The following is a 26,632-nucleotide window of genomic DNA, read 5'->3' as shown; positions in this document are numbered from 1 at the left end:
ACCCACGTTCTTACCCGATGAGTCAAATTTCATTCAGTCCCTGAATGGAATATTTTCATGACCTCAGTTTTGAGATGTTTTCTTGTCTACTCAAAAGTTTCTGCCAGAACTTTCACTCGACAGTGGGGTGTCTACATGGTTCCATGGTGTAATGGTCAGCATTCTGGACTTTGAATCCGTTGATCAAAGTTCAAGTCTCGGTGGGATCTTTGCAGCTTTCAATTACAGTATTAGTTTCTGTTATGGGGAGCTTTAAGCAAGTTCCAAATACTGCGCTCGTTAAATAGTGTGGAGTCCTTGTGACGTTTTCGTTAACCCTAGGTATGTATCTGCACGTGAAATAGAAAATGGGCTCAGCTGTTATGAGATGTCGCGAAGGTAACTTTCCGCACGAGGAAATTACTTTTCACTTCTATCGTAGTTTCAGTCTTCTTGGAGCTTTTAGTAAAAGTTTCAAAGTTACTGCCAGAAATTTCACTCGACAGTGAAGCGTTGATACGGTTACATGGTGTAATGGTCAGCACTCTGGACTTTGAATCCAGTAATCCGAGTTCAAATCTCGGTGGAACCTTTTCAGCTTTAATTTACAGCAATAGCCTGCAATTCTGGGGAACACAAAACAACTAGGAGGTGTTGAGCTTGTCAAAATGCTGTGTTGTCCATCGGATGTTCTTGTTTAACCTAGGTACGTATCTGGACATGTTGAATAGAAATGTATGTCATTCATCATATGCGATCGCTTTCCACTAGAGGACATTGCAGGTTGATTCAATCCAGTGATCATATTTTCAGTCTTGTTGTGTTTTTCACATCATACTCACATTAACGGGTATAGCTCGGTTGTGTAGATTGACAAACAAACTCCCAGGGATAAGATTGGAGTAAAAACACAATATGTTGTTTGTCACATGGATACTGGAAACTTTCTTCACCATACCCACGTTAGAAAATATGTCCAAGACATATTCCCACAAGGCTTGGTTTGGGGAAAACTTTCAACTTCGGACAGTTGCTGCAGTGACATTAGAACAGTGGTTCCATGGATCTAACTCTTTAACAGTACTGCCGCTTGTCACGAGGATAGATTTTGTAACTGCTAGCACTCTGAGGTCTTCGGTTTCACTAAACATGGATTGTTTTGAATTGAAAGTGAACTTTGCCACAACATGACTGATGTAAAATGGAAGAGATCCCTCTGCATTGGCCGGGAATCGAACCCGGGTCAACTGCTTGGAAGGCAGCTATGCTCACCACTATACCACCAATGCAACACAAGGGAGGCTCTTTGGAAATTTGCACACGCCATGAACACTAACGTTGCTGCGTGTTGAACTCTCCTCAGTAAGGGTTCCGATCTACTCATAAGTCCATGTCAGAGCTTGCAATCGACACACGCTATTATTTGGATCCATGGTGTAACGAGCAACAGTCTGGACTTTGAATCGAGTGACCTGAGTTGAAGTTTTGGTGGACCTTTGCAGCTTTAAGTCACAGTCACATTGATATTAGAACACTGATTCCATGGCCCCAAGTCATAACAGGACAGCTGTGTATCACGAGAATCGATTTTGTAACTGCCCGCTGTCTTATTTTGCTGAGGTCTTCAGTTTTGTCCACATAAAGGATGGTTTGAAATTGAAATAACACCTTATATTAATTACAAGTGTTCGTCAGTCCCAAAAGAGTCCATTGAAAGTTGAGCTCTACGTGGGATGCCTTTTGCTGCTGTATGCTCAATAAAGCCCCTAGTGCACATTTTTGCAGTGCAAGAGAGATTAATGGGGCAGTGGACTAGAAGAAGTTCATGAAGTAAGAAGATAAAATCACTTTTATCAAAGTCAAGAAAATGTGATGAGTCTCATTGTTTGGCAGTGAGCAAAATACTTTTTGTACTGTGATGTAGGCCATCAACAATACTTGATGTCAGCTTGGTAAGAGTTAGGTGGTGAGAATGTGGCAAAAACCCTGATTGCTAAGACAAGGTGGCCGAGTGGTTAAGGTGATGCACTGCTAATGCATTGTGTTCTGCACGCGTGGGTTCGAATCCCATCCTTGTCGCTACAGGCTTTCTCTATGACCTAAGGAAGAACTTTCTATGCGCAATCATTGTAGCAGGCTTTATGGTGGATATTGCAACCCACGTTCTTACCCGATGAGTCAAATTTCATTCAGTCCCTGAATGGAATATTTTCATGACCTCAGTTTTGAGATGTTTTCTTGTCTACTCAAAAGTTTCTGCCAGAACTTTCACTCGACAGTGGGGTGTCTACATGGTTCCATGGTGTAATGGTCAGCATTCTGGACTTTGAATCCGTTGATCCGAGTTCAAGTGTCGGTGGGATCTTTGCAGCTTTCAATTACAGTATTAGTGTCTGTTATGGAGAGCTTTAAGCAAGTTCCAAATACTGCGCTCGTTAAATAGTGTGGAGTCCTTGTGACGTTTTCGTTAACCCTAGGTATGTATCTGCACGTTAAATAGAAAATGTGCTCAGCTGTTATGACATGTCGCGAAGGTCACTTTCCGCACGAGGAAATTACTTTTCACTTCTATCGTAGTTTCAGTCTTCTTGGAGCTTTCAGTAAAAGTTTCAAAGTTACTGCCAGAAATTTCACTCGACAGTGAAGCCTCGATACGGTTCCATGGTGTAATGGTCAGCACTCTGGACTTTGAATCCAGTAATCCGAGTTCAAGTCTCGGTGGAACCTTTGCAGTTTTAATTTACAGCAATAGCCTGCAATTCTGGGGAACACAAAACAACTAAGAGGTACTGAGCTTGTCAAAATGCTGTGTAGTCCGTTGGATGTTCTTGTTTAACCTAGGTACGTATCTGGACATGTTGAATAGAAATGTATCTCATTCATCGTATGCGATCGCTTTCCACTAGAGGACATTGCTGGTCGATTCAATCCAGTGATCATATTTTCAGTCTTGTTGTGTTTTTCACATCATACTCACATTAACGGGTATAGCTCGGTTGTGTAGATTGACAAACAAACTCCCAGGGATAAGATTGGAGTAAAAACACAATATGTTGTTTGTCACATGGATACTGGAAACTTTCTTCACCATACCCACGTTAGAAAATATGTCCAAGACATATTCCCACAAGGCTTGGTTTGGGGAAAACTTTCAACTTCGGACAGTTGCTGCAATGACATTAGAACAGTGGTTCCATGGCTCTAACTCTTTAACAGTACTGCCGCTTGTCACGAGGATAGATTTTGTAACTGCTAGCACTCTGAGGTCTTCGGTTTCACTAAACATGGATTGTTTTGAATTGAAAGTGAACTTTGCCACAACATGACTGATGTAAAATGGAAGAGATCCCTCTGCATTGGCCGGGAATCGAACCCGGGTCAACTGCTTGGAAGGCAGCTATGCTCACCACTATACCACCAATGCAACACAAGGGAGGCTCTTTGGAAATTTGCACACGCCATGAACACTAACGTTGCTGCGTGTTGAACTCTCCTCAGTAGGGGTTCCGATCTACTCAGAAGTCCATGTCAGAGCTTCCAATCGACACACGCTATTATTTGGATCCATGGTGTAACGATCAACAGTCTGGACTTTGAATCGAGTGACCTGAGTTGAAGTTTTGGTGGACCTTTGCAGCTTTAAGTCACAGTCACATTGATATTAGAACACTGATTCCATGGCCCCAAGTCATAACAGGACAGCTGTGTATCACGAGAATCGATTTTGTAACTGCCCGCTGTCTTATTTTGCTGAGGTCTTCAGTTTTGTCCACATAAAGGATGGTTTGAAATTGAAATAACACCTTATATTAATTACAAGTGTTCGTCAGTCCCAAAAGAGTCCATTGAAAGTTGAGCTCTACGTGGGATGCCTTTTGCTGCTGTATGCTCAATAAAGCCCCTTGTGCAAATTTTTGCAGTGCAAGAGAGATTAATGGGGCAGTGGACTAGAAGAAGTTCATGAAGTAAGAAGATAAAATCACTTTTATCAAAGTCAAGAAAATGTGATGAGTCTCATTGTTTGGCAGTGAGCAAAATACTTTTTGTACTGTGATGTAGGCCATCAACAATACGTGATGTCAGCTTGGTAAGAGTTAGGTGGTGAGAATGTGGCAAAAACCCTGATTGCTAAGACAAGGTGGCCGAGTGGTTAAGGTGATGCACTGCTAATGCATTGTGTTCTGCACGCGTGGGTTCGAATCCCATCCTTGTCGCTACAGGCTTTCTCTATGACCTAAGGAAGAACTTTCTATGCGCAATCATTGTAGCAGGCTTTATGGTGGATATTGCAACCCACGTTCTTACCCGATGAGTCAAATTTCATTCAGTCCCTGAATGGAATATTTTCATGACCTCAGTTTTGAGATGTTTTCTTGTCTACTCAAAAGTTTCTGCCAGAACTTTCACTCGACAGTGGGGTGTCTACATGGTTCCATGGTGTAATGGTCAGCATTCTGGACTTTGAATCCGTTGATCCGAGTTCAAGTGTCGGTGGGATCTTTGCAGCTTTCAATTACAGTATTAGTGTCTGTTATGGAGAGCTTTAAGCAAGTTCCAAATACTGCGCTCGTTAAATAGTGTGGAGTCCTTGTGACGTTTTCGTTAACCCTAGGTATGTATCTGCACGTTAAATAGAAAATGTGCTCAGCTGTTATGACATGTCGCGAAGGTCACTTTCCGCACGAGGAAATTACTTTTCACTTCTATCGTAGTTTCAGTCTTCTTGGAGCTTTCAGTAAAAGTTTCAAAGTTACTGCCAGAAATTTCACTCGACAGTGAAGCCTCGATACGGTTCCATGGTGTAATGGTCAGCACTCTGGACTTTGAATCCAGTAATCCGAGTTCAAGTCTCGGTGGAACCTTTGCAGTTTTAATTTACAGCAATAGCCTGCAATTCTGGGGAACACAAAACAACTAAGAGGTACTGAGCTTGTCAAAATGCTGTGTAGTCCGTTGGATGTTCTTGTTTAACCTAGGTACGTATCTGGACATGTTGAATAGAAATGTATCTCATTCATCGTATGCGATCGCTTTCCACTAGAGGACATTGCTGGTCGATTCAATCCAGTGATCATATTTTCAGTCTTGTTGTGTTTTTCACATCATACTCACATTAACGGGTATAGCTCGGTTGTGTAGATTGACAAACAAACTCCCAGGGATAAGATTGGAGTAAAAACACAATATGTTGTTTGTCACATGGATACTGGAAACTTTCTTCACCATACCCACGTTAGAAAATATGTCCAAGACATATTCCCACAAGGCTTGGTTTGGGGAAAACTTTCAACTTCGGACAGTTGCTGCAATGACATTAGAACAGTGGTTCCATGGCTCTAACTCTTTAACAGTACTGCCGCTTGTCACGAGGATAGATTTTGTAACTGCTAGCACTCTGAGGTCTTCGGTTTCACTAAACATGGATTGTTTTGAATTGAAAGTGAACTTTGCCACAACATGACTGATGTAAAATGGAAGAGATCCCTCTGCATTGGCCGGGAATCGAACCCGGGTCAACTGCTTGGAAGGCAGCTATGCTCACCACTATACCACCAATGCAACACAAGGGAGGCTCTTTGGAAATTTGCACACGCCATGAACACTAACGTTGCTGCGTGTTGAACTCTCCTCAGTAGGGGTTCCGATCTACTCAGAAGTCCATGTCAGAGCTTCCAATCGACACACGCTATTATTTGGATCCATGGTGTAACGATCAACAGTCTGGACTTTGAATCGAGTGACCTGAGTTGAAGTTTTGGTGGACCTTTGCAGCTTTAAGTCACAGTCACATTGATATTAGAACACTGATTCCATGGCCCCAAGTCATAACAGGACAGCTGTGTATCACGAGAATCGATTTTGTAACTGCCCGCTGTCTTATTTTGCTGAGGTCTTCAGTTTTGTCCACATAAAGGATGGTTTGAAATTGAAATAACACCTTATATTAATTACAAGTGTTCGTCAGTCCCAAAAGAGTCCATTGAAAGTTGAGCTCTACGTGGGATGCCTTTTGCTGCTGTATGCTCAATAAAGCCCCTTGTGCAAATTTTTGCAGTGCAAGAGAGATTAATGGGGCAGTGGACTAGAAGAAGTTCATGAAGTAAGAAGATAAAATCACTTTTATCAAAGTCAAGAAAATGTGATGAGTCTCATTGTTTGGCAGTGAGCAAAATACTTTTTGTACTGTGATGTAGGCCATCAACAATACGTGATGTCAGCTTGGTAAGAGTTAGGTGGTGAGAATGTGGCAAAAACCCTGATTGCTAAGACAAGGTGGCCGAGTGGTTAAGGTGATGCACTGCTAATGCATTGTGTTCTGCGCGCGTGGGTTCGAATCCCATACTTGTCGCTGCAGTCTTTGTCTATGACCTAAGGAAGAACTTTCTATGCGCAATCATTGTAGCAGGCTTTATGGTGGATATTGCAACCCACGTTCTTACCCGATGAGTCAAATTTTATTCAGTCCCTGAATGGAATATTTTCATGACCTCAGTTTTGAGATGTTTTCTTGTCTACTCAAAAGTTTCTGCCAGAACTTTCACTCGACAGTGGCGTGTCTACATGGTTCCACGGTGTAATGGTCAGCATTCTGGACTTTGAATCCGTTGATCAAAGTTCAAGTCTCGGTGGGAGCTTTGCAGCTTTCAATTACAGTATTAGTCTCTGTTATGGAGAGCTTTAAGCAAGTTCCAAATACTGCGCTCGTTAAATAGTGTGGAGTCCTTGTGACTTTTTCTTTAACCCTAGGTATGTATCTGCACGTGAAATAGAAAATTTGCTCAGCTGTTATGACATGTCGCGAAGGTCACTTTCCGCACGAGGAAATTACTTTTCACTTCTATCGTAGTTTCAGTCTTCTTGGAGCTTTCAGTAAAAGTTTCAAAGTTACTGCCAGAAATTTTACTCGACAGCGAAGCGTTGATTCGGTTCCATGGTGTAATGGTCAGCACTCTGGACTTTGAATCCAGTAATCCGAGTTCAAGTCTCGGTGGAACCTTTGCAGCTTTAATTTACAGCAATAGCCTGCAACTCTGGGGAACACAAAACAACTAAGAGGTACTGAGCTTGTCAAAATGCTGTGTAGTCCGTTGGATGTTCTTGTTTAACCTAGGTACGTATCTGGACATGTTGAATAGAAATGTATCTCATTCATCGTATGCGATCGCTTTCCACTAGAGGACATTGCTGGTCGATTCAATCCAGTGATCACATTTTCAGTCTTGTTGTGTTTTTACATCATACTCACATTAACGGGTATAGCTCGGTTGTGTAGATTGACAAACAAACTCCCAGGGATAAGATTGGAGTAAAAACACAATATGTTGTTTGTCACATGGATACTGGAAACTTTCTTCACCATACCCACGTTAGAAAATATGTCCAAGACATATTCCCACAAGGCTTGGTTTGGGGAAAACTTTCAACTTCGGACAGTTGCTGCAGTGACATTAGAACAGTGGTTCCATGGCTCTAACTCTTTAACAGTACTGCCGCTTGTCACGAGGATAGATTTTGTAACTGCTAGCACTCTGAGGTCTTCGGTTTCACTAAACATGGATTGTTTTGAATTGAAAGTGAACTTTGCCACAACATGACTGATGTAAAATGGAAGAGATCCCTCTGCATTGGCCGGGAATCGAACCCGGGTCAACTGCTTGGAGGGCAGCTATGCTCACCACTATACCACCAATGCAACACAAGGGAGGTTCTTTGGAAATTTGCACACGCCATGAACACTAACGTTGCTGCGTGTTGAACTCTCCTCAGTAGGGGTTCCGATCTACTCATAGGTCCATGTCAGAGCTTCCAATCGACACACGCTATTATTTGGATCCATGGTGTAACGATCAACAGTCTGGACTTTGAATCGAGTGACCTGAGTTGAAGTTTTGGTGGACCTTTGCAGCTTTAAGTCACAGTCACATTGATATTAGAACACTGATTCCATGGCCCCAAGTCATAACAGGACAGCTGTGTATCACGAGAATCGATTTTGTAACTGCCCGCTGTCTTATTTTGCTGAGGTCTTCAGTTTTGTCCACATAAAGGATGGTTTGAAATTGAAATAACACCTTATAATAATTACAAGTGTTCGTCAGTCCCAAAAGAGTCCATTGAAAGTTGAGCTCTACGTGGGATGCCTTTTGCTGCTGTATGCTCAATAAAGCCCCTTGTGCAAGATTTTGCAGTGCAAGAGAGATTAATGGGGCAGTGGACTAGAAGAAGTTCATGAAGTAAGAAGATAAAATCACTTTTATCAAAGTCAAGAAAATGTGATGAGTCTCATTGTTTGGCAGTGAGCAAAATACTTTTTGTACTGTGATGTAAGCCATCAACAATACTTGATTTCAGCTTGGTAAGAGTTAGGATGTGAGAATGTGGCAAAAACCCTGATTGCTAAGACAAGGTGGCCGAGTGGTTAAGGCGATGCACTGCTAATGCGTTGTGTTCTGCACGCGTGGGTTCGAATCCCATCCTTGTCGCTACAGGCTTTCTCTATGACCTAAGGAAGAACTTTCTATGCGCAATCATTGTAGCAGGCTTTATGGTGGATATTGCAACCCACGTTCTTACCCGATGAGTCAAATTTCATTCAGTCCCTGAATGGAATATTTTCATGACCTCAGTTTTGAGATGTTTTCTTGTCTACTCAAAAGTTTCTGCCAGAACTTTCACTCGACAGTGGTGTGTCTACATGGTTCCATGGTGTAATGGTCAGCATTCTGGACTTTGAATCCGTTGATCCGAGTTCAAGTGTCGGTGGGATCTTTGCAGCTTTCAATTACAGTATTAGTCTCTGTTATGGAGAGCTTTAAGCAAGTTCCAAATACTGCGCTCGTTAAATAGTGTGGAGTCCTTGTCTCATTTTCGTTAACCCTAGGTATGTATCTGCACGTTAAATAGAAAATGGGCTCAGCTGTTATGAGATGTCGCGAAGGTCACTTTCCGCACGAGGAAATTACTTTTCACTTCTATCGTAGTTTCAGTCTTCTTGGAGCTTTCAGTAAAAGTTTCAAAGTTACTGCCAGGAATGTCACTCGACAGTTAAGCGTCGATACGTTTCCTTGGTGTAATGGTCAGCACTCTGGACTTTGAATCCAGTAATCCGAGGTCAAGTCTCGGTGGAACCTTTGCAGCTTTAATTTACAGCAATAGCCTGCAATTCTGGGGAACATAAAACAACTAAGAGGTACTGAGCTTGTCAAAATGCTGTGTAGTCCGTTGGATGTTCTTGTTTAACCTAGGTACGTATCTGGACATGTTGAATAGAAATGTATCTCATTCATCGTATGCGATCGCTTTCCACTAGAGGACATTGCTGGTCGATTCAATCCAGTGATCATATTTTCAGTCTTGTTGTGTTTTTCACATCATACTCACATTAACGGGTATAGCTCGGTTGTGTAGATTGACAAACAAACTCCCAGGGATAAGATTGGAGTAAAAACACAATATGTTGTTTGTCACATGGATACTGGAAACTTTCTTCACCATACCCACGTTAGAAAATATGTCCAAGACATATTCCCACAAGGCTTGGTTTGGGGAAAACTTTCAACTTCGGACAGTTGCTGCAGTGACATTAGAACAGTGGTTCCATGGATCTAACTCTTAAACAGTACTGCCGCTTGTCACGAGGATAGATTTTGTAACTGCTAGCACTCTGAGGTCTTCGGTTTCACTAAACATGGATTGTTTTGAATTGAAAGTGAACTTTGCCACAACATGACTGATGTAAAATGGAAGAGATCCCTCTGCATTGGCCGGGAATCGAACCCGGGTCAACTGCTTGGAAGGCAGCTATGCTCACCACTATACCACCAATGCAACACAAGGGAGACTCTTTGGAAATTTGCACACGCCATGAACACTAACGTTGCTGCGTGTTGAACTCTCCTCAGTAGGGGTTCCGATCTACTCATAAGTCCATGTCAGAGCTTCCAATCGACACACGCTTTTATTTGGATCCATGGTGTAACGATCAACAGTCTGGACTTTGAATCGAGTGACCTGAGTTGAAGTTTTGGTGGACCTTTGCAGCTTTAAGTCACAGTCACATTGATATTAGAACACTGATTCCATGGCCCCAAGTCATAACAGGACAGCTGTGTATCACGAGAATCGATTTTGTAACTGCCCGCTGTCTTATTTTGCTGAGGTCTTCAGTTTTGTCCACATAAAGGATGGTTTGAAATTGAAATAACACCTTATATTAATTACAAGTGTTCGTCAGTCCCAAAAGAGTCCATTGAAAGTTGAGCTCTACGTGGGATGCCTTTTGCTGCTGTATGCTCAATAAAGCCCCTTGTGCAAATTTTTGCAGTGCAAGAGAGATTAATGGGGCAGTGGACTAGAAGAAGTTCATGAAGTAAGAAGATAAAATCACTTTTATCAAAGTCAAGAAAATGTGATGAGTCTCATTGTTTGGCAGTGAGCAAAATACTTTTTGTACTGTGATGTAGGCCATCAACAATACTTGATGTCAGCTTGGTAAGAGTTAGGTGGTGAGAATGTGGCAAAAACCTTGATTGCTAAGACAAGGTGGCCGAGTGGTTAAGGTGATGCACTACTAATGCATTGTGTTCTGCGCGCGTGGGTTCGAATCCCATCCTTGTCGCTACAGTCTTTGTCTATGACATAAGGAAGAACTTTCTATGCGCAATCATTGTAGCAGGCTTTATGGTGGATATTGCAACCCACGTTCTTACCCGATGAGTCAAATTTCATTCAGTCCCTGAATGGAATATTTTCATGACCTCAGTTTTGAGATGTTTTCTTGTCTACTCAAAAGTTTCTGCCAGAACTTTCACTCGACAGTGGCGTGTCTACATGGTTCCATGGTGTAATGGTCAGCATTCTGGACTTTGAATCCGTTGATCCGAGTTCAAGTGTCGGTGGGATCTTTGCAGCTTTCAATTACAGTATTAGTCTCTGTTATGGAGAGCTTTAAGCAAGTTCCAAATACTGCGCTCGTTAAATAGTGTGGAGTCCTTGTCACATTTTCGTTAACCCTAGGTATGTATCTGCACGTTAAATAGAAAATGGGCTCAGCTGTTATGAGATGTCGCGAAGGTCACTTTCCGCACGAGGAAATTACTTTTCACTTCTATCGTAGTTTCAGTCTTCTTGGAGCTTTCAGTAAAAGTTTCAAAGTTACTGCCAGAAATGTCACTCGACAGTTAAGCGTCGATACGTTTCCTTGGTGTAATGGTCAGCACTCTGGACATTGAATCCAGTAATCTGAGGTCAAGTCTCGGTGGAACCTTTGCAGCTTTAATTTACAGCAATAGCCTGCAATTCTGGGGAACACAAAACAACTAAGAGGTACTGAGCTTGTCAAAATGCTGTGTAGTCCGTTGGATGTTCTTGTTTAACCTAGGTACGTATCTGGACATGTTGAATAGAAACTTATCTCATTCATCGTATGCGATCGCTTTCCACTAGAGGACATTGCTGGTCGATTCAATCCAGTGATCATATTTTCAGTCTTGTTGTGTTTTTCACATCATACTCACATTAACGGGTATAGCTCGGTTGTGTAGATTGACAAACAAACTCCCAGGGATAAGATTGGAGTAAAAACACAATATGTTGTTTGTCACATGGATACTGGAAACTTTCTTCACCATACCCACGTTAGAAAATATGTCCAAGACATATTCCCACAAGGCTTGGTTTGGGGAAAACTTTCAACTTCGGACAGTTGCTGCAGTGACATTAGAACAGTGGTTCCATGGCTCTAACTCTTTAACAGTACTGCCGCTTGTCACGAGGATAGATTTTGTAACTGCTAGCACTCTGAGGTCTTCGGTTTCACTAAACATGGATTGTTTTGAATTGAAAGTGAACTTTGCCACAACATGACTGATGTAAAATGGAAGAGATCCCTCTGCATTGGCCGGGAATCGAACCCGTGTCAACTGCTTGGAGGGCAGCTATGCTCACCACTATACCACCAATGCAACACAAGGGAGGCTCTTTGGAAATTCGCACACGCCATGAACACTAACGTTGCTGCGTGTTGAACTCTCCTCAGTAGGGGTTCCGATCTACTCATAGGTCCATGTCAGAGCTTCCAATCGACACACGCTATTATTTGGATCCATGGTGTAACGATCAACAGTCTGGACTTTGAATCGAGTGACCTGAGTTGAAGTTTTGGTGGACCTTTGCAGCTTTAAGTCACAGTCACATTGATATTAGAACACTGATTCCATGGCCCCAAGTCATAACAGGACAGCTGTGTATCACGAGAATCGATTTTGTAACTGCCCGCTGTCTTATTTTGCTGAGGTCTTCAGTTTTGTCCACATAAAGGATGGTTTGAAATTGAAATAACACCTTATATTAATTACAAGTGTTCGTCAGTCCCAAAAGAGTCCATTGAAAGTTGAGCTCTACGTGGGATGCCTTTTGCTGCTCTATGCTCAATAAAGCCCCTTGTGAAAGTTTTTGCAGTGCAAGAGAGATTAATGGGGCAGTGGACTAGAAGAAGTTCATGAAGTAAGAAGATAAAATCACTTTTATCAAAGTCAAGAAAATGTGATGAGTCTCATTGTTTGGCAGTGAGCAAAATACTTTTTGTACTGTGATGTAAGCCATCAACAATACTTGTCAGCTTGGTAAGAGTTAGGTGGTGAGAATGTGGCAAAAACTTTGATTGCTAAGACAAGGTGGCCGAGTGGCCAAGGCGATGCACTGCTAATGCATTGTGTTCTGCACGCGTGGGTTCGAATCCCATCCTTGTCGCTACAGGCTTTCTCTATGACCTAAGGAAGAACTTTCTATGCGCAATCATTGTAGGAGGCTTTATGGTGGATATTGCAACCCACGTTCTTACCCGATGAGTCAAATTTCTTTCAGTCCCTGAATGGAATATTTTCATGACCTCAGTTTTGAGATGTTTTCTTGTCTACTCAAAAGTTTCTGCCAGAACTTTCACTCGACAGTGGGGTGTCTACATGGTGTAATGGTCAGCATTCTGGACTTTGAATCCGTTGATCCGAGTTCAAGTGTCGGTGGGATCTTTGCAGCTTTCAATTACAGTATTAGTGTCTGTTATGGAGAGCTTTAAGCAAGTTCCAAATACTGCGCTCGTTACATAGTGTGGAGTCCTTGTGACGTTTTCGTTAACCCTAGGTATGTATCTGCACGTTAAATAGAAAATGTGCTCAGCTGTTATGACATGTCGCGAAGGTCACTTTCCGCACGAGGAAATTACTTTTCACTTCTATCGTAGTTTCAGTCTTCTTGGAGCTTTCAGTAAAAGTTTCAAAGTTACTGCCAGAAATTTCACTCGACAGTGAAGCCTCGATACGGTTCCATGGTGTAATGGTCAGCACTCTGGACTTTGAATCCAGTAATCCGAGTTCAAGTCTCGGTGGAACCTTTGCAGCTTTAATTTACAGCAATAGCCTGCAATTCTGGGGAACACAAAACAACTAAGAGGTACTGAGCTTGTCAAAATGCTGTGTAGTCCGTTGGATGTTCTTGTTTAACCTAGGTACGTATCTGGACATGTTGAATAGAAATGTATCTCATTCATCGTATGCGATCGCTTTCCACTAGAGGACATTGCTGGTCGATTCAATCCAGTGATCATATTTTCAGTCTTGTTGTGTTTTTCACATCATACTCACATTAACGGGTATAGCTCGGTTGTGTAGATTGACAAACAAACTCCCAGGGATAAGATTGGAGTAAAAACACAATATGTTGTTTGTCACATGGATACTGGAAACTTTCTTCACCATACCCACGTTAGAAAATATGTCCAAGACATATTCCCACAAGGCTTGGTTTGGGGAAAACTTTCAACTTCGGACAGTTGCTGCAGTGACATTAGAACAGTGGTTCCATGGATCTAACTCTTTAACAGTACTGCCGCTTGTCACGAGGATAGATTTTGTAACTGCTAGCACTCTGAGGTCTTCGGTTTCACTAAACATGGATTGTTTTGAATTGAAAGTGAACTTTGCCACAACATGACTGATGTAAAATGGAAGAGATCCCTCTGCATTGGCCGGGAATCGAACCCGGGTCAACTGCTTGGAAGGCAGCTATGCTCACCACTATACCACCAATGCAACACAAGGGAGGCTCTTTGGAAATTTGCACACGCCATGAACACTAACGTTGCTGCGTGTTGAACTCTCCTCAGTAGGGGTTCCGATCTACTCATAAATCCATGTCAGAGCTTCCAATCGACACACGCTATTATTTGGATCCATGGTGTAACGATCAACAGTCTGGACTTTGAATCGAGTGACCTGAGTTGAAGTTTTGGTGGACCTTTGCAGCTTTAAGTCACAGTCACATTGATATTAGAACACTGATTCCATGGCCCCAAGTCATAACAGGACAGCTGTGTATCACGAGAATCGATTTTGTAACTGCCCGCTGTCTTATTTTGCTGAGGTCTTCAGTTTTGTCCACATAAAGGATGGTTTCAAATTGAAATAACACCTTATATTAATTACAAGTGTTCGTCAGTCCCAAAAGAGTCCATTGAAAGTTGAGCTCTACGTGGGATGCCTTTTGCTGCTGTATGCTCAATAAAGCCCCTAGTGCAAATTTTTGCAGTGCAAGAGAGATTAATGGGGCAGTGGACTAGAAGAAGTTCATGAAGTAAGAAGATAAAATCACTTTTATCAAAGTCAAGAAAATGTGATGAGTCTCATTGTTTGGCAGTGAGCAAAATACTTTTTGTACTGTGATGTAGGCCATCAACAATACTTGATGTCAGCTTGGTAAGAGTTAGGTGGTGAGAATGTGGCAAAAACCCTGATTGCTAAGACAAGGTGGCCGAGTGGTTAAGGTGATGCACTGCTAATGCATTGTGTTCTGCGCGCGTGGGTTCGAATCCCATCCTTGTCGCTGCAGTCTTTGTCTATGACCTAAGGAAGAACTTTCTATGCGCAATCATTGTAGCAGGCTTTATGGTGGATATTGCAACCCACGTTCTTACCCGATGAGTCAAATTTTATTCAGTCCCTGAATGGAATATTTTCATGACCTCAGTTTTGATATGTTTTCTTGTTTACTCAAAAGTTTCTGCCAGAGCTTTCACTCGACAGTTGAGTGTCTACATGGTTCCATGGTGTAATGGTCAGCATTCTGGACTTTGAATCCGTTGATCCGAGTTCAAGTGTCGGTGGGATCTTTGCAGCTTTCAATTACAGTATTAGTCTCTGTTATGGAGAGCTTTAAGCAAGTTCCAAATACTGCGCTCGTTAAATAGTGTGGAGTCCTTGTCACATTTTCGTTAACCCTAGGTATGTATCTGCACGTTAAATAGAAAATGGGCTGAGCTGTTATGAGATGTCGCGAAGGTCACTTTCCGCACGAGGAAATTACTTTTCACTTCTATCGTAGTTTCAGTCTTCTTGGAGCTTTCAGTAAAAGTTTCAAAGTTACTGCCAGAAATGTCACTCGACAGTTAAGCGTCGATACGTTTCCTTGGTGTAATGGTCAGCACTCTGGACATTGAATCCAGTAATCTGAGGTCAAGTCTCGGTGGAACCTTTGCAGCTTTAATTTACAGCAATAGCCTGCAATTCTGGGGAACACAAAACAACTAAGAGGTACTGAGCTTGTCAAAATGCTGTGTAGTCCGTTGGATGTTCTTGTTTAACCTAGGTACGTATCTGGACATGTTGAATAGAAATGTATCTCATTCATCGTATGCGATCGCTTTCCACTAGAGGACATTGCTGGTCGATTCAATCCAGTGATCATATTTTCAGTCTTGTTGTGTTTTTCACATCATACTCACATTAACGGGTATAGCTCGGTTGTGTAGATTGACAAACAAACTCCCAGGGATAAGATTGGAGTAAAAACACAATATGTTGTTTGTCACATGGATACTGGAAACTTTCTTCACCATACCCACGTTAGAAAATATGTCCAAGATATATTCCCACAAGGCTTGGTTTGGGGAAAACTTTCAACTTCGGACAGTTGCTGCAGTGACATTAGAACAGTGGTTCCATGGCTCTAACTCTTTAACAGTACTGCCGCTTGTCACGAGGATAGATTTTGTAACTGCTAGCACTCTGAGGTCTTCGGTTTCACTAAACATGGATTGTTTTGAATTGAAAGTGAACTTTGCCACAACATGACTGATGTAAAATGGAAGAGATCCCTCTGCATTGGCCGGGAATCGAACCCGGGTCAACTGCTTGGAGGGCAGCTATGCTCACCACTATACCACCAATGCAACACAAGGGAGGCTCTTTGGAAATTTGCACACGCCATGAACACTAACGTTGCTGCGTGTTGAACTCTCCTCAGTAGGGGTTCCGATCTACTCATAGGTCCATGTCAGAGCTTCCAATCGACACACGCTATTATTTGGATCCATGGTGTAACGATCAACAGTCTGGACTTTGAATCGAGTGACCTGAGTTGAAGTTTTGGTGGACCTTTGCAGCTTTAAGTCACAGTCACATTGATATTAGAACACTGATTCCATGGCCCCAAGTCATAACAGGACAGCTGTGTATCACGAGAATCGATTTTGTAACTGCCCGCTGTCTTATTTTGCTGAGGTCTTCAGTTTTGTCCACATAAAGGATGGTTTGAAATTGAAATAACACCTTATAATAATTACAAGTGTTCGTCAGTCCCAAAAGAGTCCATTGAAAGTTGAGCTCTACGTGGGATGCCTTTTGCTGCTGTATGCTCAATAAAGCCCCTTGTGAAAGTTTTTGCAGTGCAAGAGAGATTAATGGGGCAGTGGACTAGAAGAAGTTCATGAAGTAAGAAGATAAAATCACTTTTATCAAAGTCAAGAAAATGTGATGAGTCTCATTGTTTGGCAGTGAGCAAAATACTTTTTGTACTGTGATGTAAGCCATCAACAATACTTGTCAGCTTGGTAAGAGTTAGGTGGTGAGAATGTGGCAAAAACTTTGATTGCTAAGACAAGGTGGCCGAGTGGCCAAGGCGATGCACTGCTAATGCATTGTGTTCTGCACGCGTGGGTTCGAATCCCATCCTTGTCGCTACAGGCTTTCTCTATGACCTAAGGAAGAACTTTCTATGCGCAATCATTGTAGGAGGCTTTATGGTGGATATTGCAACCCACGTTCTTACCCGATGAGTCAAATTTCTTTCAGTACCTGAATGGAATATTTTCATGACCTCAGTTTTGAGATGTTTTCTTGTCTGCTCAAAAGTTTCTGCCAGAACTTTCACTCGACAGTGGGGTGTCTACATGGTGTAATGGTCAGCATTCTGGACTTTGAATCCGTTGATCCGAGTTCAAGTGTCGGTGGGATCTTTGCAGCTTTCAATTACAGTATTAGTGTCTGTTATGGAGAGCTTTAAGCAAGTTCCAAATACTGCGCTCGTTAAATAGTGTGGAGTCCTTGTGACGTTTTCGTTAACCCTAGGTATGTATCTGCACGTTAAATAGAAAATGGGCTGAGCTGTTATGAGATGTCGCGAAGGTCACTTTCCGCACGAGGAAATTACTTTTCACTTCTATCGTAGTTTCAGTCTTCTTGGAGCTTTCAGTAAAAGTTTCAAAGTTACTGCCAGAAATTTCACTCGACAGTGAAGCCTCGATACGGTTCCATGGTGTAATGGTCAGCACTCTGGACTTTGAATCCAGTAATCCGAGTTCAAGTCTCGGTGGAACCTTTGCAGCTTTAATTTACAGCAATAGCCTGCAATTCTGGGGAACACAAAACAACTAAGAGGTACTGAGCTTGTCAAAATGCTGTGTAGTCCGTTGGATGTTCTTGTTTAACCTAGGTACGTATCTGGACATGTTGAATAGAAATGTATCTCATTCATCGTATGCGATCGCTTTCCACTAGAGGACATTGCTGGTCGATTCAATCCAGTGATCATATTTTCAGTCTTGTTGTGTTTTTCACATCATACTCACATTAACGGGTATAGCTCGGTTGTGTAGATTGACAAACAAACTCCCAGGGATAAGATTGGAGTAAAAACACAATATGTTGTTTGTCACATGGATACTGGAAACTTTCTTCACCATACCCACGTTAGAAAATATGTCCAAGACATATTCCCACAAGGCTTGGTTTGGGGAAAACTTTCAACTTCGGACAGTTGCTGCAGTGACATTAGAACAGTGGTTCCATGGATCTAACTCTTTAACAGTACTGCCGCTTGTCACGAGGATAGATTTTGTAACTGCTAGCACTCTGAGATCTTCGGTTTCACTAAACATGGATTGTTTTGAATTGAAAGTGAACTTTGCCACAACATGACTGATGTAAAATGGAAGAGATCCCTCTGCATTGGCCGGGAATCGAACCCGGGTCAACTGCTTGGAAGGCAGCTATGCTCACCACTATACCACCAATGCAACACAAAGGAGGCACTTTGGAAATTTGCACACGCCATGAACACTAACGTTGCTGCGTGTTGAACTCTCCTCAGTAGGGGTTCCGATCTACTCATAAGTCCATGTCAGAGCTTCCAATCGACACACGCTATTATTTGGATCCATGGTGTAACGATCAACAGTCTGGACTTTGAATCGAGTGACCTGAGTTGAAGTTTTGGTGGACCTTTGCAGCTTTAAGTCACAGTCACATTGATATTAGAACACTGATTCCATGGCCCCAAGTCATAACAGGACAGCTGTGTATCACGAGAATCGATTTTGTAACTGCCCGCTGTCTTATTTTGCTGAGGTCTTCAGTTTTGTCCACATAAAGGATGGTTTCAAATTGAAATAACACCTTATATTAATTACAAGTGTTCGTCAGTCCCAAAAGAGTCCATTGAAAGTTGAGCTCTACGTGGGATGCCTTTTGCTGCTGTATGCTCAATAAAGCCCCTAGTGCAAATTTTTGCAGTGCAAGAGAGATTAATGGGGCAGTGGACTAGAAGAAGTTCATGAAGTAAGAAGATAAAATCACTTTTATCAAAGTCAAGAAAATGTGATGAGTCTCATTGTTTGGCAGTGAGCAAAATACTTTTTGTACTGTGATGTAGGCCATCAACAATACTTGATGTCAGCTTGGTAAGAGTTAGGTGGTGAGAATGTGGCAAAAGCCCTGATTGCTAAGACAAGGTGGCCGAGTGGTTAAGGTGATGCACTGCTAATGCATTGTGTTCTGCGCGCGTGGGTTCGAATCCCATCCTTGTCGCTGCAGTCTTTGTCTATGACCTAAGGAAGAACTTTCTATGCGCAATCATTGTAGCAGGCTTTATGGTGGATATTGCAACCCACGTTCTTACCCGATGAGTCAAATTTTATTCAGTCCCTGAATGGAATATTTTCATGACCTCAGTTTTGAGATGTTTTCTTGTCTACTCAAAAGTTTCTGCCAGAACTTTCACTCGACAGTGGGGTGTCTACATGGTTCCATGGTGTAATGGTCAGCATTCTGGACTTTGAATCCGTTGATCAAAGTTCAAGTCTCGGTGGGATCTTTGCAGCTTTCAATTTCAGTATTAGTTTCTGTTATGGGGAGCTTTAAGCAAGTTCCAAATACTGCGCTCGTTAAATAGTGTGGAGTCCTTGTGACGTTTTCGTTAACCCTAGGTATGTATCTGCACGTGAAATAGAAAATGGGCTCAGCTGTTATGAGATGTCGCGAAGGTAACTTTCCGCACGAGGAAATTACTTTTCACTTCTATCGTAGTTTCAGTCTTCTTGGAGCTTTTAGTAAAAGTTTCAAAGTTACTGCCAGAAATTTCACTCGACAGTGAAGCGTTGATACGGTTCCATGGTGTAATGGTCAGCACTCTGGACTTTGAATCCCGTAATCCGAGTTCAAATCTCGGTGGAACCTTTTCAGCTTTAATTTACAGCAATAGCCTGCAATTCTGGGGAACACAAAACAACTAGGAGGTGTTGAGCTTGTCAAAATGCTGTGTAGTCCATCGGATGTTCTTGTTTAACCTAGGTACGTATCTGGACATGTTGAATAGAAATGTATGTCATTCATCATATGCGATCGCTTTCCACTAGAGGACATTGCTGGTCGATTCAATCCAGTGATCATATTTTCAGTCTTGTTGTGTTTTTCACATCATACTCACATTAACGGGTATAGCTCGGTTGTGTAGATTGACAAACAAACTCCCAGGGATAAGATTGGAGTAAAAACACAATATGTTGTTTGTCACATGGATACTGGAAACTTTCTTCACCATACCCACGTTAGAAAATATGTCCAAGACATATTCCCACAAGGCTTGGTTTGGGGAAAACTTTCAACTTCGGACAGTTGCTGCAGTGACATTAGAACAGTGGTTCCATGGATCTAACTCTTTAACAGTACTGCCGCTTGTCACGAGGATAGATTTTGTAACTGCTAGCACTCTGAGGTCTTCGGTTTCACTAAACATGGATTGTTTTGAATTGAAAGTGAACTTTGCCCACAACATGACTGATGTAAAATGGAAGAGATCCCTCTGCATTGGCCGGGAATCGAACCCGGGTCAACTGCTTGGAAGGCAGCTATGCTCACCACTATACCACCAATGCAACACAAGGGAGGCTCTTTGGAAATTTGCACACGCCATGAACACTAACGTTGCTGCGTGTTGAACTCTCCTCAGTAGGGGTTCCGATCTACTCATAAGTCCATGTCAGAGCTTCCAATCGACACACGCTATTATTTGGATCCATGGTGTAACGATCAACAGTCTGGACTTTGAATCGAGTGACCTGAGTTGAAGTTTTGGTGGACCTTTGCAGCTTTAAGTCACAGTCACATTGATATTAGAACACTGATTCCATGGCCCCAAGTCATAACAGGACAGCTGTGTATCACGAGAATCGATTTTGTAACTGCCCGCTGTCTTATTTTGCTGAGGTCTTCAGTTTTGTCCACATAAAGGATGGTTTGAAATTGAAATAACACCTTATATTAATTACAAGTGTTCGTCAGTCCCAAAAGAGTCCATTGAAAGTTGAGCTCTACGTGGGATGCCTTTTGCTGCTGTATGCTCAATAAAGCCCCTTGTGCAAATTTTTGCAGTGCAAGAGAGATTAATGGGGCAGTGGACTAGAAGAAGTTCATGAAGTAAGAAGATAAAATCACTTTTATCAAAGTCAAGAAAATGTGATGAGTCTCATTGTTTGGCAGTGAGCAAAATACTTTTTGTACTGTGATGTAGGCCATCAACAATACTTGATGTCAGCTTGGTAAGAGTTAGGTGGTGAGAATGTGGCAAAAACCTTGATTGCTAAGACAAGGTGGCCGAGTGGTTAAGGTGATGCACTGCTAATGCATTGTGTTCTGCGCGCGTGGGTTCGAATCCCATCCTTGTCGCTACAGTCTTTGTCTATGACCTAAGGAAGAACTTTCTATGCGCAATCATTGTAGCAGGCTTTATGGTGGATATTGCAACCCACGTTCTTACCCGATGAGTCAAATTTCATTCAGTCCCTGAATGGAATATTTTCATGACCTCAGTTTTGAGATGTTTTCTTGTCTACTCAAAAGTTTCTGCCAGAACTTTCACTCGACAGTGGTGTGTCTACATGGTTCCATGGTGTAATGGTCAGCATTCTGGACTTTGAATCCGTTGATCCGAGTTCAAGTGTCGGTGGGATCTTTGCAGCTTTCAATTACAGTATTAGTCTCTGTTATGGAGAGCTTTAAGCAAGTTCCAAATACTGCGCTCGTTAAATAGTGTGGAGTCCTTGTCACATTTTCGTTAACCCTAGGTATGTATCTGCACGTTAAATAGAAAATGGGCTCAGCTGTTATGAGATGTCGCGAAGGTCACTTTCCGCACGAGAAAATTACTTTTCACTTCTATCGTAGTTTCAGTCTTCTTGGAGCTTTCAGTAAAAGTTTCAAAGTTACTGCCAGAAATGTCACTCGACAATGAAGCGTCGATAAGTTTCCTTGGTGTAATGGTCAGCACTCTGGACATTGAATCCAGTAATCTGAGGTCAAGTCTCGGTGGAACCTTTGCAGCTTTAATTTACAGCAATAGCCTGCAATTCTGGGGAACACAAAACAACTAAGAGGTACTGAGCTTGTCAAAATGCTGTGTAGTCCGTTGGATGTTCTTGTTTAACCTAGGTACGTATCTGGACATGTTGAATAGAAACTTATCTCATTCATCGTATGCGATCGCTTTCCACTAGAGGACATTGCTGGTCGATTCAATCCAGTGATCATATTTTCAGTCTTGTTGTGTTTTTCACATCATACTCACATTAACGGGTATAGCTCGGTTGTGTAGATTGACAAACAAACTCCCAGGGATAAGATTGGACTAAAAACACAATATGTTGTTTGTCACATGGATACTGGAAACTTTCTTCACCATACCCACGTTAGAAAATATGTCCAAGACATATTCCCACAAGGCTTGGTTTGGGGAAAACTTTCAACTTCGGACAGTTGCTGCAGTGACATTAGAACAGTGGTTCCATGGCTCTAACTCTTTAACAGTACTGCCGCTTGTCACGAGGATAGATTTTGTAACTGCTAGCACTCTGAGGTCTTCGGTTTCACTAAACATGGATTGTTTTGAATTGAAAGTGAACTTTGCCACAACATGACTGATGTAAAATGGAAGAGATCCCTCTGCATTGGCCGGGAATCGAACCCGGGTCAACTGCTTGGAGGCAGCTATGCTCACCACTATACCACCAATGCAACACAAGGGAGGGTCTTTGGAAATTTGCACACGCCATGAACACTAACGTTGCTGCGTGTTGAACTCTCCTCAGTAGGGGTTCCGATCTACTCATAGGTCCATGTCAGAGCTTCCAATCGACACACGCTATTATTTGGATCCATGGTGTAACGATCAACAGTCTGGACTTTGAATCGAGTGACCTGAGTTGAAGTTTTGGTGGACCTTTGCAGCTTTAAGTCACAGTCACATTGATATTAGAACACTGATTCCATGGCCCCAAGTCATAACAGGACAGCTGTGTATCACGAGAATCGATTTTGTAACTGCCCGCTGTCTTATTTTGCTGAGGTCTTCAGTTTTGTCCACATAAAGGATGGTTTGAAATTGAAATAACACCTTATAATAATTACAAGTGTTCGTCAGTCCCAAAAGAGTCCATTGAAAGTTGAGCTCTACGTGGGATGCCTTTTGCTGCTGTATGCTCAATAAAGCCCCTTGTGAAAGTTTTTGCAGTGCAAGAGAGATTAATGGGGCAGTGGACTAGAAGAAGTTCATGAAGTAAGAAGATAAAATCACTTTTATCAAAGTCAAGAAAATGTGATGAGTCTCATTGTTTGGCAGTGAGCAAAATACTTTTTGTACTGTGATGTAAGCCATCAACAATACTTGTCAGCTTGGTAAGAGTTAGGTGGTGAGAATGTGGCAAAAACTTTGATTGCTAAGACAAGGTGGCCGAGTGGTTAAGGCGATGCACTGCTAATGCATTGTGTTCTGCACGCGTGGGTTCGAATCCCATCCTTGTCGCTACAGGCTTTCTCTATGACCTAAGGAAGAACTTTCTATGCGCAATCATTGTAGCAGGCTTTATGGTGGATATTGCAACCCACGTTCTTACCCGATGAGTCAAATTTCATTCAGTCCCTGAATGGAATATTTTCATGACCTCAGTTTTGAGATGTTTTCTTGTCTACTCAAAAGTTTCTGCCAGAACTTTCACTCGACAGTGGGGTGTCTACATGGTGTAATGGTCAGCATTCTGGACTTTGAATCCGTTGATCCGAGTTCAAGTGTCGGTGGGATCTTTGCAGCTTTCAATTACAGTATTAGTGTCTGTTATGGAGAGCTTTAAGCAAGTTCCAAATACTGCGCTCGTTAAATAGTGTGGAGTCCTTGTGACGTTTTCGTTAACCCTGGGTATGTATCTGCACGTTAAATAGAAAATGTGCTCAGCTGTTATGACATGTCGCGAAGGTCACTTTCCGCACGAGGAAATTACTTTTCACTTCTATCGTAGTTTCAGTCTTCTTGGAGCTTTCAGTAAAAGTTTCAAAGTTACTGCCAGAAATGTCACTCGACAGTGAAGCGTCGATACGGTTCCATGGTGTAATGGTCAGCACTCTGGACTTTGAATCCAGTAATCCGAGTTCAAGTCTCGGTGGAACCTTTGCAGCTTTAATTTACAGCAATAGCCTGCAATTCTGGGGAACACAAAACAACTAAGAGGTACTGAGCTTGTCAAAATGCTGTGTAGTCCGTTGGATGTTCTTGTTTAACTTAGGTACGTATCTGGACATGTTGAATAGAAATGTATCTCATTCATCGTATGCGATCGCTTTCCACTAGAGGACATTGCTGGTCGATTCAATCCAGTGATCATATTTTCAGTCTTGTTGTGTTTTTCACATCATACTCACATTAACGGGTATAGCTCGGTTGTGTAGATTGACAAACAAACTCCCAGGGATAAGATTGGAGTAAAAACACAATATGTTGTTTGTCACATGGATACTGGAAACTTTCTTCACCATACCCACGTTAGAAAATATGTCCAAGACATATTCCCACAAGGCTTGGTTTGGGGAAAACTTTCAACTTCGGACAGTTGCTGCAGTGACATTAGAACAGTGGTTCCATGGATCTAACTCTTTAACAGTACTGCCACTTGTCACGAGGATAGATTTTGTAACTGCTAGCACTCTGAGGTCTTCGGTTTCACTAAACATGGATTGTTTTGAATTGAAAGTGAACTTTGCCACAACATGACTGATGTAAAATGGAAGAGATCCCTCTGCATTGGCCGAGAATCGAACCCGGGTCAACTGCTTGGAAGGCAGCTATGCTCACCACTATACCACCAATGCACCACAAGGGAAGCTCCTTGGAAATTTGCACACGCCATGAACACTAACGTTGCTGCGTGTTGAACTCTCCTCAGTAGGGGTTCCGATCTACTCAGAAGTCCATGTCAGAGCTTCCAATCGACACACGCTATTATTTGGATTCATGGTGTAACGATCAACAGTCTGGAATTTTGAATCGAGTGACCTGAGTTGAAGTTTTGGTGGACCTTTGCAGCTTTAAGTCACAGTCACATTGATATTAGAACACTGATTCCATGGCCCCAAGTCATAACAGGACAGTTGTGTATCACGAGAATCGATTTTGTAACTGCCCGCTGTCTTATTTTGCTGAGGTCTTCAGTTTTGTCCACATAAAGGATGGTTTGAAATTGAATTAACACCTTATAATAATTACAAGTGTTCGTCAGTCCCAAAAGAGTCCATTGAAAGTTGAGCTATACGTGGGATGCCTTTTGCTGCTGTATGCTCAATAAAGCCCCTTGTGAAAGTTTTTGCAGTGCAAGAGAGATTAATGGGGCAATGGACTAGAAGAAGTTTATGAAGTAAGAAGATAAAATCACTTTTATCAAAGTCAAGAAAATGTGATGAGTCTCATTGTTTGGCAGTGAGCAAAATACTTTTTGTACTGTGATGTAAGCCATCAACAATACTTGATGTCAGCTTGGTAAGAGTTAGGTGGTGAGAATGTGGCAAAAACTTGTTTGCTAAGACAAGGTGGCCGAGTGGTTAAGGCGATGCACTGCTAATGCATTGTGTTCTGCACGCGTGGGTTCGAATCCCATCCTTGTCGCTATAGGCTTTCTCTATGACCTAAGGAAGAACTTTCTATGCGCAATCATTGTAGGAGGCTTTACGGTGGATATTGCAACCCACGTTCTTACCCGATGAGTCAAATTTCATTCAGTCCTTGAATGGAATATTTTCATGACCTCAGTTTTGAGATGTTTTCTTGTCTACTCAAAAGTTTCTGCCAGAACTTTCACTCGACAGTGGGGTGTCTACATGGTGTAATGGTCAGCATTCTGGACTTTGAATCCGTTGATCCGAGTTCAAGTGTCGGTGGGATCTTTGCAGCTTTCAATTACAGTATTAGTGTCTGTTATGGAGAGCTTTAAGCAAGTTCCAAATACTGCGCTCGTTAAATAGTGTGGAGTCCTTGTGACGTTTTCGTTAACCCTGGGTATGTATCTGCACGTTAAATAGAAAATGTGCTCAGCTGTTATGACATGTCGCGAAGGTCACTTTCCGCACGAGGAAATTACTTTTCACTTCTATCGTAGTTTCAGTCTTCTTGGAGCTTTCAGTAAAAGTTTCAAAGTTACTGCCAGAAATGTCACTCGACAGTGAAGCGTCGATACGGTTCCATGGTGTAATGGTCAGCACTCTGGACTTTGAATCCAGTAATCCGAGTTCAAGTCTCGGTGGAACCTTTGCAGCTTTAATTTACAGCAATAGCCTGCAATTCTGGGGAACACAAAACAACTAAGAGGTACTGAGCTTGTCAAAATGCTGTGTAGTCCGTTGGATGTTCTTGTTTAACTTAGGTACGTATCTGGACATGTTGAATAGAAATGTATCTCATTCATCGTATGCGATCGCTTTCCACTAGAGGACATTGCTGGTCGATTCAATCCAGTGATCATATTTTCAGTCTTGTTGTGTTTTTCACATCATACTCACATTAACGGGTATAGCTCGGTTGTGTAGATTGACAAACAAACTCCCAGGGATAAGATTGGAGTAAAAACACAATATGTTGTTTGTCACATGGATACTGGAAACTTTCTTCACCATACCCACGTTAGAAAATATGTCCAAGACATATTCCCACAAGGCTTGGTTTGGGGAAAACTTTCAACTTCGGACAGTTGCTGCAGTGACATTAGAACAGTGGTTCCATGGATCTAACTCTT

General features: G+C 42.2%; 32 non-coding genes across 32 annotated transcripts; 21 read left to right on the top strand and 11 right to left on the bottom strand.

Moving 5' to 3' along the window:
* Positions 1-499: 499 nt before the first annotated feature.
* trnaq-uug (transfer RNA glutamine (anticodon UUG)) lies at positions 500-571 on the top strand. The gene has a single exon. It is a non-coding gene; the product is annotated as a tRNA-Gln (tRNA).
* A 625-nt stretch (positions 572-1,196) lies between these two features.
* Positions 1,197-1,268, bottom strand: trnag-ucc (transfer RNA glycine (anticodon UCC)). Its single transcript has one exon. It is a non-coding gene; the product is annotated as a tRNA-Gly (tRNA).
* A 708-nt stretch (positions 1,269-1,976) lies between these two features.
* Positions 1,977-2,058, top strand: trnas-gcu (transfer RNA serine (anticodon GCU)). Its single transcript has one exon. It is a non-coding gene; the product is annotated as a tRNA-Ser (tRNA).
* A 576-nt stretch (positions 2,059-2,634) lies between these two features.
* Positions 2,635-2,706, top strand: trnaq-uug (transfer RNA glutamine (anticodon UUG)). The gene has a single exon. It is a non-coding gene; the product is annotated as a tRNA-Gln (tRNA).
* A 625-nt stretch (positions 2,707-3,331) lies between these two features.
* trnag-ucc (transfer RNA glycine (anticodon UCC)) lies at positions 3,332-3,403 on the bottom strand. Its single transcript has one exon. It is a non-coding gene; the product is annotated as a tRNA-Gly (tRNA).
* Positions 3,404-4,111: 708 nt separating this feature from the next.
* trnas-gcu (transfer RNA serine (anticodon GCU)) lies at positions 4,112-4,193 on the top strand. Its single transcript has one exon. It is a non-coding gene; the product is annotated as a tRNA-Ser (tRNA).
* A 576-nt stretch (positions 4,194-4,769) lies between these two features.
* Positions 4,770-4,841, top strand: trnaq-uug (transfer RNA glutamine (anticodon UUG)). Its single transcript has one exon. It is a non-coding gene; the product is annotated as a tRNA-Gln (tRNA).
* Positions 4,842-5,466: 625 nt separating this feature from the next.
* Positions 5,467-5,538, bottom strand: trnag-ucc (transfer RNA glycine (anticodon UCC)). Its single transcript has one exon. It is a non-coding gene; the product is annotated as a tRNA-Gly (tRNA).
* Positions 5,539-6,246: 708 nt separating this feature from the next.
* Positions 6,247-6,328, top strand: trnas-gcu (transfer RNA serine (anticodon GCU)). The gene has a single exon. It is a non-coding gene; the product is annotated as a tRNA-Ser (tRNA).
* A 576-nt stretch (positions 6,329-6,904) lies between these two features.
* Positions 6,905-6,976, top strand: trnaq-uug (transfer RNA glutamine (anticodon UUG)). Its single transcript has one exon. It is a non-coding gene; the product is annotated as a tRNA-Gln (tRNA).
* Positions 6,977-7,600: 624 nt separating this feature from the next.
* Positions 7,601-7,672, bottom strand: trnag-ucc (transfer RNA glycine (anticodon UCC)). The gene has a single exon. It is a non-coding gene; the product is annotated as a tRNA-Gly (tRNA).
* A 708-nt stretch (positions 7,673-8,380) lies between these two features.
* trnas-gcu (transfer RNA serine (anticodon GCU)) lies at positions 8,381-8,462 on the top strand. The gene has a single exon. It is a non-coding gene; the product is annotated as a tRNA-Ser (tRNA).
* Positions 8,463-9,735: 1,273 nt separating this feature from the next.
* Positions 9,736-9,807, bottom strand: trnag-ucc (transfer RNA glycine (anticodon UCC)). Its single transcript has one exon. It is a non-coding gene; the product is annotated as a tRNA-Gly (tRNA).
* Positions 9,808-10,515: 708 nt separating this feature from the next.
* trnas-acu (transfer RNA serine (anticodon ACU)) lies at positions 10,516-10,597 on the top strand. The gene has a single exon. It is a non-coding gene; the product is annotated as a tRNA-Ser (tRNA).
* A 1,273-nt stretch (positions 10,598-11,870) lies between these two features.
* On the bottom strand, positions 11,871-11,942 carry trnag-ucc (transfer RNA glycine (anticodon UCC)). Its single transcript has one exon. It is a non-coding gene; the product is annotated as a tRNA-Gly (tRNA).
* Positions 11,943-12,647: 705 nt separating this feature from the next.
* On the top strand, positions 12,648-12,729 carry trnas-gcu (transfer RNA serine (anticodon GCU)). The gene has a single exon. It is a non-coding gene; the product is annotated as a tRNA-Ser (tRNA).
* Positions 12,730-13,297: 568 nt separating this feature from the next.
* Positions 13,298-13,369, top strand: trnaq-uug (transfer RNA glutamine (anticodon UUG)). The gene has a single exon. It is a non-coding gene; the product is annotated as a tRNA-Gln (tRNA).
* A 625-nt stretch (positions 13,370-13,994) lies between these two features.
* On the bottom strand, positions 13,995-14,066 carry trnag-ucc (transfer RNA glycine (anticodon UCC)). The gene has a single exon. It is a non-coding gene; the product is annotated as a tRNA-Gly (tRNA).
* A 708-nt stretch (positions 14,067-14,774) lies between these two features.
* trnas-gcu (transfer RNA serine (anticodon GCU)) lies at positions 14,775-14,856 on the top strand. Its single transcript has one exon. It is a non-coding gene; the product is annotated as a tRNA-Ser (tRNA).
* A 1,273-nt stretch (positions 14,857-16,129) lies between these two features.
* On the bottom strand, positions 16,130-16,201 carry trnag-ucc (transfer RNA glycine (anticodon UCC)). Its single transcript has one exon. It is a non-coding gene; the product is annotated as a tRNA-Gly (tRNA).
* Positions 16,202-16,906: 705 nt separating this feature from the next.
* On the top strand, positions 16,907-16,988 carry trnas-gcu (transfer RNA serine (anticodon GCU)). The gene has a single exon. It is a non-coding gene; the product is annotated as a tRNA-Ser (tRNA).
* A 568-nt stretch (positions 16,989-17,556) lies between these two features.
* trnaq-uug (transfer RNA glutamine (anticodon UUG)) lies at positions 17,557-17,628 on the top strand. Its single transcript has one exon. It is a non-coding gene; the product is annotated as a tRNA-Gln (tRNA).
* A 625-nt stretch (positions 17,629-18,253) lies between these two features.
* On the bottom strand, positions 18,254-18,325 carry trnag-ucc (transfer RNA glycine (anticodon UCC)). Its single transcript has one exon. It is a non-coding gene; the product is annotated as a tRNA-Gly (tRNA).
* A 708-nt stretch (positions 18,326-19,033) lies between these two features.
* On the top strand, positions 19,034-19,115 carry trnas-gcu (transfer RNA serine (anticodon GCU)). Its single transcript has one exon. It is a non-coding gene; the product is annotated as a tRNA-Ser (tRNA).
* Positions 19,116-19,691: 576 nt separating this feature from the next.
* Positions 19,692-19,763, top strand: trnaq-uug (transfer RNA glutamine (anticodon UUG)). Its single transcript has one exon. It is a non-coding gene; the product is annotated as a tRNA-Gln (tRNA).
* Positions 19,764-20,389: 626 nt separating this feature from the next.
* trnag-ucc (transfer RNA glycine (anticodon UCC)) lies at positions 20,390-20,461 on the bottom strand. The gene has a single exon. It is a non-coding gene; the product is annotated as a tRNA-Gly (tRNA).
* Positions 20,462-21,169: 708 nt separating this feature from the next.
* Positions 21,170-21,251, top strand: trnas-gcu (transfer RNA serine (anticodon GCU)). The gene has a single exon. It is a non-coding gene; the product is annotated as a tRNA-Ser (tRNA).
* A 2,049-nt stretch (positions 21,252-23,300) lies between these two features.
* Positions 23,301-23,382, top strand: trnas-gcu (transfer RNA serine (anticodon GCU)). Its single transcript has one exon. It is a non-coding gene; the product is annotated as a tRNA-Ser (tRNA).
* A 568-nt stretch (positions 23,383-23,950) lies between these two features.
* On the top strand, positions 23,951-24,022 carry trnaq-uug (transfer RNA glutamine (anticodon UUG)). The gene has a single exon. It is a non-coding gene; the product is annotated as a tRNA-Gln (tRNA).
* A 625-nt stretch (positions 24,023-24,647) lies between these two features.
* On the bottom strand, positions 24,648-24,719 carry trnag-ucc (transfer RNA glycine (anticodon UCC)). Its single transcript has one exon. It is a non-coding gene; the product is annotated as a tRNA-Gly (tRNA).
* Positions 24,720-25,427: 708 nt separating this feature from the next.
* trnas-gcu (transfer RNA serine (anticodon GCU)) lies at positions 25,428-25,509 on the top strand. Its single transcript has one exon. It is a non-coding gene; the product is annotated as a tRNA-Ser (tRNA).
* Positions 25,510-26,077: 568 nt separating this feature from the next.
* On the top strand, positions 26,078-26,149 carry trnaq-uug (transfer RNA glutamine (anticodon UUG)). The gene has a single exon. It is a non-coding gene; the product is annotated as a tRNA-Gln (tRNA).
* The last annotated feature ends 483 nt before the right edge of the window (positions 26,150-26,632 follow it).

This window comes from Lampris incognitus, chromosome 2, assembly GCF_029633865.1.
Source record: "Lampris incognitus isolate fLamInc1 chromosome 2, fLamInc1.hap2, whole genome shotgun sequence".
Lineage (NCBI taxonomy): Eukaryota > Metazoa > Chordata > Actinopteri > Lampriformes > Lampridae > Lampris > Lampris incognitus.
The sequence above is the reverse complement of the archived record's forward strand: the minus strand, read 5'-3'. Positions and strand labels throughout refer to the sequence as shown.